Raw genomic sequence first — 12,588 nt, 5'->3', positions numbered from 1 at the left:
TTGTTGCCACAGCCCAGTAACATTGTAATGTATGCAGAACATGAGTTGCCCTTCTCTGAAGTTATTTCCTTCCTGATATTGGGAAACCTCCATCATGGACAAAGCTGCCATATTTGCTTCCAGCAGCATGTCTGATGAATATCCAGTTTTTAGCAGACACATGGGACTGGAAGATGCAGTTGTTAGACTAATGGGAGCAAAGAGAGCCAGGGTCAAGATTACAGAGCACCACTAAAGAGCCTCTGGTTAAACTTCTGCATCATTAGTCCTGTGTGTGTGGCAATTTTTGACTTTTTTTTTTTTTTTTTGTCTTACTGTCTGAATTCTTCAAAAATCACTGTCTGATTCTGAAATGTAGTCCATGGACCAGTGCTTAACCCAAACCCTCCCGTGGAGTGTGATGGGATTTACATAGCTTTCACCTAGTGTAGATGCACAGACTTTACCAATATATTTTAATTTCCTGGTACCCAGAGCCAGTAATCAAAATTTTGAAAGATATTTTACTTAGTCTTTAATCTAAAGACCACCTCTTAATTAAGCTGTTTTTGAATATGAGCCAGATATGTTTCCAACTGCAAATAAGGACCAGGTATTCAGGCTAGCTATAAGTTGGATTTGATTAGCAGCGTAATCCATTGGGCATGGAAATGTTTCACGAACATTTCAAAGCATGTCTGGATGCTCACGGGTTGCAGTTGTCTACCATGCAGGCGCTGTCGGATACAGCTTGTTTCAGAGAGAAAGCATCTGATTGTGAAAGAAATAACACATTCAGGTTTTACGTTGTAGTGTCGTCCAGAAAGTTATATTAAGAGCTGACTGCGGTGATGTGACCTGGGCTGCGCACTGAAAATGCACTTTACTTTGGGTGCTTGGGGAAGGCGAGTGCAGGAGGACGGCTGGGACTGCACCATGGCCGTTCCTGGCCTGTCTTGCTGTGGGGAATATGCTCACTGGCTTTTCTGGGGAAAGGGGCGAGTGGTTGAGATGCATCAGCCTCATTTCTGCATCTAAGGTAGCATCTAAGGCAGAGGATGCAAACCTACCTGCGTCATTCTCTTGAGATCCCAAAGGGCTGTGCCACAATTTGCTGTGCCAGCGTGAAACCAGGTCTGAGCCCACTCTTCTGTAAAAAGCAGATAGGGCAGGAACGAGCAATCACACTGTACAGCAGGTGTGATGGAGAGACGTGTGTTTGTGACATGGTCTTGAGGGACTGGAAATATAGAGATCAGAAGCAAATCAAATCCTCTATGTTTCTCCTAAGAAATCAGTTGTTTCTGGAATATTTTTGTCTCTTTCAGGAATAAGGTGTGGTCAGGAGAGAAGAAGAGAGATGTAAAAACAAATAATACTCTCTGCGTGGCTCTATTTCAAAGCAAAAAGCCTCTGGTGGGTTTGACTAGTGCTGGGAAGAAAGCCCGTTCTTTTGCCAGGGTAGTTTCTTGTTCACATCTAACATTATTTAAGTTGCACCATGTTTTTTTACCTTGGTGTATCCTTCAGTCATGTGAGAATAGAAGCTCTTGCCTACAAGGCCTACTTGATGCATGGAAAATGCTTTGGGATTTTTGAAGGAGAGATGGATAAAAGCCAAAACTAGCTATTTTTCACTGTAGTACTGTTAAAGAATTTTAATTGAATTTGGTTTAAGAGGCAAGGTATAGGTATGTTACTGTGTAAAAACATCCATTAGTAAGAATATAACAAACAGGCTTATAAACGGTGAGATTGTTAGCAACTCCTGCTATAAAATTTTGGTGAAGTTTTCAGGGGCATATGTTGTCACGGGACTTATAATTCTCATCTTGATTCTACTGTTAGCTTTCTATTTTTATATCCTTGGGGAAAAATACCAAAACCCAAAAACAAACAGCAACAACAACAAAAGATTAATGTAGCTGTTTTATAACAATCTATACAGGGTGGGAAAAGAAGCCCTCTTAGGCTTTGCCATTCAGTTCTGCAATAATAAATGAACTATCACAGTTCAAGATGCAGTTGTTGTTCTTTCACATCACCTGACTAATGCATCCCGACACATCAATTATATTAAACATGAAGGCCCCCCCCCCAGCCCCACTTTGCACCATGTCACAGGGAGCAAGCCTGCGCCTGCACCACGGGAACACTGGCGAGCAGCCTGGGCTGGATGTGGCCACTTGGTAGCAGGGCAGGGGGCGAGAACAGGGTGTCTGGCCCCACTCTGGCGTCAGATATCCCCGCTGAGGCCTCTGCAGGGGCTATGCTTCTATTTGTGTGCCTGTGTACTTGCTGCCCTTAGCAAATTTAAAAAATAATAAGAGTGAAATCTCAAAGCTACCGGACCAAAACGCAGTGGTGTGCAGCCAGACGCTGGTGTGCCTTATGTACTATTGCCACAGATGCTTCATAAGAGAGTAGAAGAATATGATCAGCAGCTATTGTGAGTGTAATGAAAAGAGCCTTTCAAAACAAGTGTGGAAGCACACTCAGAAAAATCCTTCTATTTATTTATATTGATATCTCTAATAAAATTGCTTCCCACAAACGTTTTGCAACTGACACTGCTTTGCCCAGTATCTGCTATAATCATATCCTGGTAAGGCAATCTAGCAAGGTGTTTTTTTTTTTTTTTTTTTTTTAAAGAGAAAACAATTGTTCTTTTTTTCCACAAAGCCTGGCTCCATATCCCCACCCCTGCCCTCGTCTGCTGTGCTCTGCCTCGGCATGGGTGAGCTGCCGAGCTGCCTGTGAGCCCTGTGGGACCGCGAGGCTGGCCCCTCGGTGAAGCCATCCTGAGCCACGCGGCTGCCTCAGCCCGCGTCCCTGGGTAGAGCTGCTGGGCTTGGGCACTTCCAGACTGGAGCAAAATTCCTCAGCCCTTCTTCATGAAAACACAATTACTGCCATTAAGTCCATACTGTGATACACAATGTCTCTGCGATACTCCCCGATGAGCCCATGCACCGAACCTAACGACTCCTACTGTAGCTAAATACCATGCTGGGCTGTTAAGACAGTGCCACACGTCTGGCTCCTACTGGTGATGAGTGGTCTACGAAGCAGTCTGATGACTTTCTAAAGGCCTGAGATCATGGTAACACCATGAGGGGGCATGAAAAAGATGTCTCCGTCCCTCCCTGCCTCTCCCTGTAAGGCTCATCTTGCAGACTGCAGCTGCTGCAGCAGGAAAGGCAGCCAGGGCTGGTGGCACTGCTCCTCCCAGGCCAGGGATGCTGCCACGTAGATAGGCAGGTTGAGGACAGACAAATTCAGCTCCCAAAGCAGTGTTTTGCTGGAGTTTACTTTCCCCAACTGTGAGAAAAGAGGCCAAGGAGCAGTGGCAGCGGTGCTATATGTGGCTGCTGCTCACGCCCCTCACTTCTGCCTGCACCGTGGAGACGTGCTGGTGGAGCAGGGCAAGGGCTGCCACCCCAGAGCTGTCCCTAGCCTTGGCTCAGGAGCCGGTGAGCAGCGTGGTCCCACTGGCAGCCCTGGGTGTGTGTTGCTTCCCACCCCATGCAACCACTGACTCCTCCAGTATTGTTGGGCCCCTTAGGAATCTTAACGGAGCCCATAATATTTAATGGGTTTGCTAGTGATAATGTCATTTTAAGTGAAAAATTGCTCCCTCACGTCACTGAATTCTGTTTCTAAATTTTTATGTATTTTTGATAGGCCAATTTATCCCCGCTGCAGTTCCAACCCGTGCAGTCAATGGCATTCCACTGGGGGTGAATTTTGTCTGCTATTTACAGTGTGTGCTTTTAAGCAGTGATTGGTGTGACAGTGTGATCTGTACAGCTGTCTCCCTGTATTTATTCTTTTGCCTATAAGGTTGATTTATACTGGCTCAAAAAAAAAAAAAAAAAAAAGCTCACAGCCTTTCATGTGAATGACTTTAAATAACTGATTAATGATTATTATTAGGATGACTATAATGGAACAAGGTTTACAGAGTTTATGGACTTGGATGAGCAATTGCACATAAAGCTGTTGTGTGCCCCTCTCCAACTCTAAACCTTTTCTGAGGTTTTCTTTATAATTGGCTGGTGCCCTCTGGGTTCAATCTGACTTGACGTGCCTGACACAAGGTTAGCGGTGGAGCCGCCTGCATGAGGGATGTCTGATGTTGGTGGGGGATGTCTGATGTCCGTGTGCTCTAGGACGGCACCATGCGGGTACCTGCAGGCAGCAAGGGGTGCTCTGCATCAGCCCTTGCCTTTCAGGAAGGTGAAATCCCCATGCAGATGACAGCAGTGACTTGCAGGCAGGGAGCATGCAGGTACTTGCACAGTACTCCTGGGCATTGTTTGCATGAATTTTGTGAGCTTAAAATGGTGGTACTTGATCTCCAAGGAAGCATCTTTCCAGGCTTGTGTGACATGAAGAGCCCCTAAAGCTCCATTTATAGAGCTGGCTCTCTGGGTCTGTCTCTGTTGCTGCAACACCTTTAGGTGCTGATGCGTGCCTCACTAATGGTTAATTTGATGCTGCCAGGAGTCTCCTGAAAAATTTTGGAGAGGTGCAGCACTGGGTGAACTCACCTGCTTGGCTTTGTATTTCTTCGCTCCCACTGGACTGACAAACAGATGGACTGAATAAGGGCTTCCCAGCGGTCAGAAACACCCACATGCAGCCAAGCTCTGCTGTGGCGAGTCCACACGTCCTGGGGATGAGTATGGCACAGGTACAGGCTCCTCAGGGCTGCCCTTGATGCAGAGAGCAACACAAGCATCCCCTGCCCACTGCCCTGTGGTGTCAGTAAGTATCACTCTGATGGCAAAGCCCTCCTGCCAGAGCAGCTATGGTCCACATAGCATTCTCCAGGACTGAGGCTCCTGGGATGACTCCAGCAGTGTTATCCTGTCTGAGCTACCACGTGGGGTATGAAATATGGGGAAGGATGGGTACTTAATGAATATCTCCACGCCCTGGAAGAAGAAGGAATTTGCATGGCAGGAAGGGCCACGAGTGTTTTCCTGTAGGTTTAACTCCTGGATGCTCTTGTTCTGATGAGTTTGTGAAAGGGTCAGTAGAAGCAGACTGACAGGAGAGGTGCTTGGTTTTCCCTAGTGCCACAAAGTGCAGCTACCCTGCTAGGAACACCTTTACCGTTCAGTTGTAAGATTTGTCACTGTCGAAGTCCTAGGAAGGGAAACATAGCTTTTTTATAAGCTGGCACTGTTTCAAAAGTACTACAGGATAAGGCAAAGTCTGGGAATACAAACTGTTATCATTATTGTTATTGTTATGGTTATTATTATTAATCACAGTTCAAGTAAACCTGCTTGAAAATTTCTCTTGTTATTTGCTCTACTTTCCACTGGTTTATGTTCCCTGAGCAGAGTTTGATTAAAAACTGTTGCATGTCATTTTGTTCACAAGGGTTGATGTGCTGTGCTGCTGTCACCTCTTTGCAGCCCAAATAATACGAAGACACATAATGGAAGTGGTTGAATACTTGCTACTGGTTTTGATCTTCTTCAAAATATCATTTTCACTTTATATGTCTAGAGAATAGCTGGCCTCCTGCCGTTCCCATTCACATCTTATCCTTGAACAATGAGGAGAAAATCTGCCTGCAGTAAATGTTCAGTTTATGTTGGGGAATTTTTCCAATACAGAAAAGAGAAAGGGAAATAAAGCAGCTTTATGAAATAATGGTGCCATTCTCAGATAAACATGGATATTTTTCCTGTTAACTTCATGAACAATGAGGAGTAAGGAGGTCAAATGTATCTGGACTCATGCCAGAACTGGTTGTCTGCTCTTTCATTCGGGGCTTTTAGGCTTTCTATATATTTTTTTTTTTTTAAAGACTTCTGGACAAGACATCTAACTCATATAGATTTTACCTTCTTATATGTAAAAGGGCAGGTTTGTTACAGGTATAACGACATGGCTCTGGTATTTCAGTAAGTGTGGGCTCCACAGGGCTGATGAATGCAGCCTGCCTGCAGTGGGGGAGAAGGGAGCATGTGTTGCCTCGTGGAGCGAGGCTGTGTCTGCAGGGAGGGGTTGGTGTGGAGCCAGGCCGGGCAGGACATTGCTGCTGGGAGGTTCTTAAAACTGGCCATCGGTTTTGGTGGTGCCCAGGGAAGCTTTCTGTTGAGCTGTTTGACTGTTTGTAGCCCTGGGACCCTTTCCTGCTCCCCTGCCTGCCCTGACAACAGATCAGGTTGCTCGGGTGTACCATGGCCGTGTGAAACAAGCACATTTGCCAGCATGACTCTGCATCCAAACATCAGTACAACTACTTTTTATTATTAATTTCAAGCTCCAGCTGCTGCCTTGAAGCATTTTGTTTTGTCACTGTGCAAGTTGCTGCTCAGAACAAACAAAAGGGAAAAGAATAATGAAAGCAAACCCCCTAAAACTCATTAGTAACGTAAAGTCTAGCAAGTATGGCTAACAGTGTCTAATAATCCATCAAGGTGGCTCATCTGTCAGCTATAAAGACATCATCCCTAGAAGTTTACTAACACTTTATAAGGTCTAAGCAGAGTTTAGTGTTCATGGCAGCAGCACTGTGACGGCCAATGCACGGCCAACAAACAGCACAGTGCCCACAGCACACAGGAACCATGCAAACGCCTGTCAGCCCAAAGGACTGGGTCTCCTTCAGGCCTGGCTGCAGAAGATACCGAGGCAGTTGGTGCCTGGTTACAGTGCTTTGCTCCAGGGAAATCACAAAGCCCATCAGAGCACACTGAGGAGGCGTGGGTCCCACCAAGCCCAGGAGCTGCCAAGGTTGATCCGTCTGGCTTAAAGTCACTCTAAGGGTTCCACAAGACTATCTGTCAGCAGCAGATGCTCTCTCTGTGTCTTTTGCAATGTCTCAGTCACCTTCTTTGCTCTCCCTTCCAGTGACTTTTCCTGTGCCCTCAGCTAATCCATCATCTGCTGTGGGCACGGAGAGCGCTCCGTGGAGCATTTGCCACTTTACTCTGCTGACCTTCCGGCACTGCTCCCGCTGCAGCTCCCAGCCCGCTCTGATCCGCTCTCCCTTTGGAGTCTGCTAACATGTTCTGGTTTTCAAACAGCTTCATATAAAACTGGAAGGAGGTCTCAAATCCAGATCAAGGCTGACATCCGCTGCTGCCCCCCCGTGCAACCAGCCTGCTCCTCCCGTAGGGCTAAAGCCGTTGTTTTTGCTCCACTGTTTGTGGGGCTAATGCATTTACCGCTGCAATTCCCTCTGGTGAGGGTACGGGTGATGGTCGCACAATCACTGCAAAAGGCTTAGAAATGCATTTAAGTGGCTTGTGTTTCTCTGTGAAATCTGAATTAAAATCCCCACCCTCAGCAAAAACTGAAAAGGAGAAACACCAACAACTTAAAAAATATATATTGCTTATAGGGAGTCTGAGGTTTTGCTGTCTTTTTCTCCAGACAGGAATGTTGTAGCATTGCCTACAGAGCCTTTCTTCTCTGCATTAGGCAAGCGAGGAGATTTCATTTCATACATCATTTACAATGGAGTGCGTCAGGAGCAGAGTTGGTGCATATTAACGCAGGGATGTGGGGAGAGAGTTGGGTTCTTTGAAAGTTTCAAAGCATTTCCACTGAGGAGGGGAGCCAGTGCTGCTGATTCCCTTTCACTCCCTTGCAGAAGCTGCATGTACCAAAAGCCCATGGAATGGAAAGAGAACAAAGGCAATGAAAGGCCTGTAATGTTTCAGCATTAGTGAGAGCTGGAGTAACACAGAGATGGTGTGGAAAGCGGCCCCCTAAGTCTCCAGCAACTCTTCTGTCTCTCCTCCTCACTCTCCTAGCTGCCTCCTGCCTTCCTTTATATTTGCACTGGAGTGAGCGCAGGGAGGAACCACGCTTGGAAAGAGTGGTCATGGGTTGGGAGAACGTGAGGAAAACATCCTGCTCCTTCCTCCTCATCCCTTCTGGCCAGCCACTGCTCATCATCACCCTTTCTTCAATGGCCCATATTTGAATTCAAGCCAGGTCTTTGGAGCACTACAAAATAGCCACCCTGCATATCGATCAAAAAGTAAGTCTGTTAGATAATGATTTGGTTTAAGAATCAATGTTCTTTTTTTTTTTTTTTTTTTAATATATTTGGTTTGCTTTTGATTTCCTCCTGGAATTTGAAGCCTTAAGATATACTTGAGAAAACTGGAAATTATAACTCACTATGAGCTCTAAAACTAAGGCTAGGGAAGCTGGTGTTGTCTTATCACAGGACGCCAGGGACTGGATCTTTCTGGAAAACATAAGGTACCACAAAACTTACCATAAAAGCTGTGGGACAGGCAATGAAATGACTGTGTCTTCCTTCCTTTGTGATGTGCAGTTTCTCTCTTTGGCAGAAGCTGAGCGGGCTGTCCTGCTAAGGAGAGCAGAGAAGTCCCCAAAGCACTGTGACACTGTGCCAGCATCTTTCCATCTTCCTTGTGGCTGGAGAGAGCCACTGGGCAGGGGTGTGTGGGATCTGAGGTCTTCGTACATGAAAATGCTCTCTAAATGCTGTACATTGCTCTTTCTATAGAAAGCCACTTAAGATATCTTGAATTTTGGACAGAAGTGTCTGGCAGAGAGTTCTGGGAATAATGCCAGTATTAAGGGCTTCTTCCAGTACTGTTGCACAGGAATGCAATGATTATCTTGTCTGTCTGGTGCTGCTTTTCCATGTATGTGATTGTAGGTCAAGGGATTGGGAAGAGATTTAAGCAGGAGTTCCCCTGGCTCCTGAAATTAACACAAAGTCTTTCTTGGCTGATATCAACATGAAGACTTTCTTGACTGCTGTAAAATTCACATCCCATTCTGGTGGGTCACCTCAGTGCTGTCAGATCTGAGGGTGAACAGAAACAGCAGAAAAAATGCCCATCACATCTGGGAAAGTCTACTTTCAAGCACTCTCAGGTTTGTTCAGTAATTGATGTTGAGCAGAGATGTTTCCCTGGATTTACAAAGTTTATTTTCAATTAAACTGTTGACTACTAGTAGTTGCTCAGAGTCTGCTCCAGAACTGGTAATGGATTTAATTCACTCAGGAGAGATTCAGCTTGCTCTGGGTGACTTCTACAAGGTTACGGGAGCAAAACACATGGTGGGTTTCTGTCGGCTGCTAGTTGTGTCCTGTTAGAGTTAGGAAATGGAAACTTTTCCCATCCCTCCCCCATGAGTGTGCTAAAAACTCCACAATCTATTTTCTCTCACTCTTCACCTCTTCTCCTTTATATTGGCTGCTTTGCACCAAAAGCCCCATAGTTACATGCACTTTGACACTTGCATTTCAAAATGCCTGATTGTGGAGTTCTGCCAATACCAGCAATTGATCTGGTGCCACAGACCGGCTTAATTATTCAAGGTCAGTCTCTCTCTGTCTCTTCTTGTCCAGGGAGTAGCAGCTATGGGGAATAAAACTTGAACAGTCTTTAAATTTTAATCATAAACTTTAGTAAGTCACGGATTTGTTTTGCTGTATGTGTTTTATTTCTGTTGTACTTCCTGCAACTTTTCCAGCACCAGTGCTCAAAGCATGTCTATATCACTTGGTACAACAGTGAGCTTTTGTAAAGCACAGTATTTTACACTGCTATTTAAAATGCATAAGTTGTGTGATCTAAGCAGTTTCCAGTTCACTTTTGAGCTCCTGTAAAATGCATCCCTTAAGGCATTTCAGCTGAGCAACTAAGAAGGTGAGGGTATTAGAGGTTGTGAAATGGCTTGTCTGCTAAGTCTTTCTATGTGCATCTCTTTAGATAAATCTCCCGTGACCTCCTGCTACAAGCAGAACATTAGTTAAGTATCTCATTGGTAATGGAGTGTCCTGGACCTGATCTTATATTATATTAAGGACCCTTCATGCTGTCTGGGAACATGTTGGCCTTCAGGAAGGATAGGAAAGGTGTCCCTGACAGCACACGAGGTGCAAGCAGTTCCATCAAACAGTGCTGGGCTGATGCAAGAGACCCCACTCCAACCCTTCTGCCAGCCATGGGCACCCAGGTGGGCCTGAGGCTTTCTGGGATGCAGCTCCAGGCGTGCAAGGCACACGGCGCTGGCCTCAGCTGGGTGGGCTGGGAAGACCCTGGGATGATGCCTGCCGACCACCTGCCAGGCGGAGCATGTACATTTTGGGGGGGGGGGAAATAAAGCCCAGCTACCTTTGCTAATTTTCAAACTCTTGGCATGATTACAGTATCTCTGTTTTACAGCACCCGGCTATTAGTGTAAAGCACTATGCAAGTCAATTAATGATAATGTCTCTTTCCTTGAGATAAAATAGTTCATTCTCACAAACCGGCCGGGATGCACAGAAAGCTGAGCTGCATGTTGCCCTTGATGGTACAGGATGAATAGAAGCGTGGATTTGCTTTCTTCCCGTGCAGTTGCTGGCTTTGTCACAGATTTAAAGCAGCACTGTTTGAAGCTCTGCCTCTATAGCTGTGTTATGCTGTCCTCCTTTGTAATGAAAACTTCTTCTTTTTCATCATTTTTAATTTCAAAGCCTTCAGGGGTTAGCTTCCTCAAGGCTACATCTCAGTCTATGAAGAACTAAGTGTCTAGCTATGTTCTTCCTCACCAACCCAGTGGCCAAGGCTAGTTGGCTTTCACCTTTCCCTAACAATAGTTTATAGCTCTTGGCTGGTGTTTACCCAGCTTCTTGGCTTACTTTAATACCTATTTCTAGATAAGAAGCCATTCATTCCTGAGCTGGAGCACTCACTGCTAGTTTGGGGGAGGTTTGTTTACTGCAGTAACCAGCTTGATCCGTATGTATTCCCATCACTCTCCCTTGCTATAACCTACAAATCTCTCCAACTTCTTCAGCTCAATGCTGGAGATGGTTTTTGAAGTCTTCTTTAAAGGGTAGTGAGTGCCCTTAAAAATTTTCCCTGCTTTGAAAGATTCTACCTGTTCTAATGCAATTCCCTATTTTAAAGATAGGGAATAAATATCTTGGGGATGGTTGGCTCACATACAGCTCCTATCTCTTGAAACATTAATGGTCCATGCTGTTTGATTCTTTTTGAAAGTACTCTGCTCCTGCTTTGTTTATTTAATTTCTTTTCTCTGCACTGGGACTTGCCAAACGTAGCCGTGTCCCCCCACCCCGCTGCCACCCTTTCATTCACAGAAATCAGTGAGATGTAAATATGGCTCATTTAGTTTGAGCATTGCCAACGTTTGTTTCAAAAATCAGACATGAGGTCCCTTGAATTTTGAAATGGGTTTCAAAAACCTACTTGAAAAAATAAATTCTGAATAATTTCTGGTTTTGCCTTCTGTATTTTGTGCCTTTGAAGGTTCACAGTTCTGAGACTTCATGTGCAGTCATAAGAGATTGAAACTTGTTTTACTGTTAATAATTGCTGCATCCCTTGCAATCACACAGTTCCAAGAGGGAGCCGCTGTAGGAAATGAGCCAAGCCAAATATTGCAGCTTAATAAACTCCTAAGACTTGACAACAACAGATTTTGCTCCTGAAAATTGCCCATTGGTTTGCCTATAGCAGCTACAAATTCTGGGGCAACAACATGGGAATACAGAGCACCATGACTGCTCTAAGGGCTACACAATAAAATAAATTACTCTGTATTTGCTGGCCTGCATTTTATGACCGAGAACTTGTTAACTCAACCTAAAAGCTAAAGGCTTGCCTGGGCATAGAGTCAGAGACCTCCGTACCTCCCATTCTTGCATTTGGGAGCCACTGCTGTCTTGGTTTGGGGATTACAGCAAGCAGATTTGAAGACAGTTGTGCATTTGTGCCCTGAAGGGTGTATGGACCCTTAAGGGGTTTTACCCTTTCAGCCAAAAAATACCACTCAGCACTCGTTTGTGTCAGAACTGGTCTTCCAGCCCTGGGGCTGAGTTCGGGCAGTTTGATCCCCACTAGCGACACCCCTCTGGTGTGCCTTCGCCTCCTCGGAGCTGCACATCCCCAGGCTCAGTAGTTAGAGCTGTCTGTCCCCCACTAGCGCCACTTTAGCTTGTCCTGTCCCGGGGCAGGTATCCACGGTTATTGGGCCGGGCTTGACTGATGTCTCCTCTAATTCATGTCAAACGTCAAGAAGAAAAAAGCTCAAGGAGCAGGGGAGAGGAGACACGGACCTGTGCCGGCGGGCTGGGGGAGCAGCGCTGGGGCCAGCACCGGAGCCTCAGCACCACGGGGGTGAGCACAGACCAAAACTGCTGGCCACACATTGCACCCGGAGATGTGCCATCGTCTGGGGGTTTTGCAGCCTCTTGTGCAGGAGGTAAGTGGGGGCTGATGGTGAGTGATGAAGATGATGCAGTGTGCCAGAAATACATGCTGTTTTTTCTCTTGTATCACTGCTGTTGTGATACGTTGACAGCATCACGCAGATGGCCAGGAGAGAAAGCTTGGCATTTCTGTGGCTGGTCATCGCTACCCCGCGTCCGGGTGACGTTCACAAAGGCTTGCCCAGTGCGATCTGCCTGCGTGTGCGGTCCCGGACTGACACCATGAAGCGAGGAAGACCACAAGCATATGTGCAGAGACTTGGCATTTAGTAACAGAAGCGTGTACAGGCAAGGGCTTAATTAATCAGACACGTTATGTGGGCAGCTGGGGCTTGCGGGCTGGTCACCTACCCCCAAACTCCCGTCAG

At 45.9% G+C, this 12,588-nt stretch overlaps 1 long non-coding RNA gene across 1 annotated transcript in view; it reads right to left on the bottom strand.

The window, feature by feature from the left end:
• Positions 1-1,062: 1,062 nt before the first annotated feature.
• The window catches only part of LOC121077169, a 43,447-nt gene continuing 31,921 nt past the window's right edge, over positions 1,063-12,588 (bottom strand). Inside the window, exon 3 of the long non-coding RNA XR_005823930.1 lies at positions 1,063-1,219. This is a non-coding gene — a long non-coding RNA (uncharacterized LOC121077169). The remainder of the gene's footprint in view (positions 1,220-12,588) is intronic.

Source organism: Cygnus olor, chromosome 13 (genome assembly GCF_009769625.2).
Source record: "Cygnus olor isolate bCygOlo1 chromosome 13, bCygOlo1.pri.v2, whole genome shotgun sequence".
NCBI lineage: Eukaryota > Metazoa > Chordata > Aves > Anseriformes > Anatidae > Cygnus > Cygnus olor.
The sequence above is the reverse complement of the archived record's forward strand: the minus strand, read 5'-3'. Positions and strand labels throughout refer to the sequence as shown.